We start from the raw sequence: 2,540 nt of genomic DNA, 5'->3' as shown, positions 1-2,540 counted from the left end.
CCAGTAATGCGATTCCTAAGTTGAATGGTTGTTCTGCTTTTAGGTATTTGAGAAATTGTCACACAGTTTTCATCAATGGTTGAACTAATTTATCCTCCCACCAACAGGACATAGGTATTCGTTTTTCTCTAAAATATTGCAGCATCTGTTATTTTTTGACTTTTTAGTAATAGTCATTCTGACTGGTGTGAGACAGCATCTCATTGTGGTTTTATTTGCATTTCTCTAATGATCAGTGACATTGGGCTTTCTCTCATATGCTTGTTGGTCACACGTATGTCTTCTTTTGAAAAGTGTCTGTTCATGACTTCTTTTCACTTTATAATGTTTGTTTTTTCTTATAAATTTGTTTAAGTTTCTTATAGATGCTGAATATTAGACTTTTGTCAGCAGTGGTTTGCAAAAACATTTCTCTCATTTTGTAGGTTGTCTGTTTATTCTGTTGATAGTTTCTTTTGCTGTACAGAACTTTTTAGTTTAATTAGGTCCCATTTGTCAATTTTTGCTTTTGATATCTTCATCACAAAATTTTTGTCTATTTCTATGGTCACAATGGTATTGCCTACATTGTATTCCAGGATTTTTATAGTTTTGAGTTTTACATTTAAGTCTTTATTCCATCTTGAGTCAATTTTTGTAAATGGTGTAAGGAAGGGGTCCAGTTTCAATCTTCTGCATATGGCTAGCCACTTATCCCAGCACTCTTTATTGAATAGAAAATCATTTCCCCATTGCTTGTTTTGTCAGTTTTGTCAAAGATCAGATGTTTGTAGGTGTGCAGCCTTATTTCTGAGCTCTGAATTCTGTTCTATCGGCCTATGTGTCTGTTTTTGTACCAGTACCATGCTGCTTTGGTTACTGTAGTGTAGTCTGAAGTCAGGTAATGTGATGCCCCCACTTTTGTTCTTTTTGATTATAATTGCCTTAACTATTTGGCCTCCTTTTGAAATTGAGATGTGGAAAACCATTCAAAATATCAAGGAATCCAGGAGCTTGTTTTTGAAAAAATTAATAAAATAGACTACTAGCTAGCCTAATAAAGAAGAAAAGAGAGAAGATCCAAATAAATACAATTAGAAACAACAAAGGGGATATTGCCACTAACCCCAAAGAAATACAAACAACATCAGGGTATATTATGAACACCTCTATGCACATAAAATGGAGAAAAATTTGATAAATTCCTATGACATATGACCCTACCAAGACAGAATAAAAAAAAGAGATTGGATCCCCCAAAAGACTAATAATGAACTCTGAAATCAAGGCAGTAATAGTCTATCAACCAAAAAAATTCCAGGGCTAAATGAATTCACATCTGAATTTTACCAGATGTACAAAAAAGAGTTGATACCATTTCTGCTGGAACTGTTCAAAAATTGAGAAGAAACTCTTCCCTAACCCATTCTACAAGGCCAGCACTGTCCTGATACCAAAACCTGGCAAAGATACAATGAAGAAAGATGATTTCGGGCCATTATCCTAATGAACATAGATGAAAAAAATCTCAACAAAGGCCAGATGTGGTGGCTAACACCTGTAATCCCAGCACTTTGGGAGGCCGACGCAGGTGGATCACGACGTCAGAAGATGGAGACCATCCTGGCCAACATGGTGAAAACCCATCTCTACTAAAACACCAGAAAATTAGCTGGGCGTGGTGGCGCACACCTGTAGTCCCAGCTACTCAGGAGGCTGAGAGAGGAGACTTGCTTGAACCTGAGAGGCGGAGGTTGCAGTGAGCCGAGATTATGCCACTGCACTCCAGTCTAGTGACAAGTATGAGACTCTGTCTCAAAAAAAGAAAAAAAAAAAAAACCTCAACAAAATACTGACAAACCAAATCCAGCAACACATCAAAAAGTTAATCTATCATGATCAAGTAAGCTTTATTCCTGCAAGGCTGGTTCAGCATATGCAAATCAATAAATGTGATTCATCACATAAACAGAACTTTTGAGATGACCACATGGTCATCTCAAAAGATGCAGAAAGGCTTTCCATAAAATTCAGCATCTATCATGTTAAAAATCCTCAAAACACTAGGCATTGAAGAAACATATCACAAAATAGTAAAAGCCATCTATAACAAACCCACAGCCACCATCATACTGAATGGGCAAAAGCTGGAACCATTCCCCAGAGAACCAGAACAAGACTAGGATGTGAACTGTCATCCTATTCAACACAGTACCAGAAGTCCTAGCCAGAGTAACCAGGCCAGAGAAAGAAATAAAAGCCATCCAACAAGGAGAGAGGAAGTGAAGTATCTCTTTTCACAAACAATGTAACAATATGATTCCATACCTAGAAATCCCTTCAGTCCCTGCCCAAAGGCTCCTAGAACAGATAAATAACTTCAGTTGTTTATCAAGTCTTAGGATACAAAAGCAATGTACAAAAAGTGGCATTTTTTTTTTCTCTCCAAGGTTGTGGAGAAAAAGGAACATGTATATCCTGCAGGTGGGAGTGTAAATTAGTTCAACCACTGTCAAAAACTATGTGGCAATTCTTCAATGGCATTCCTCAGTGGCATTTCT

The sequence above is a fragment of the Sapajus apella genome, unplaced genomic scaffold (assembly GCF_009761245.1).
Source record: "Sapajus apella isolate SASKATOON/1434 unplaced genomic scaffold, GSC_monkey_1.0 scaffold727, whole genome shotgun sequence".
NCBI classification, from domain to species: Eukaryota; Metazoa; Chordata; class Mammalia; order Primates; family Cebidae; genus Sapajus; species Sapajus apella.
Note: the sequence above shows the minus strand (reverse complement) of the source record.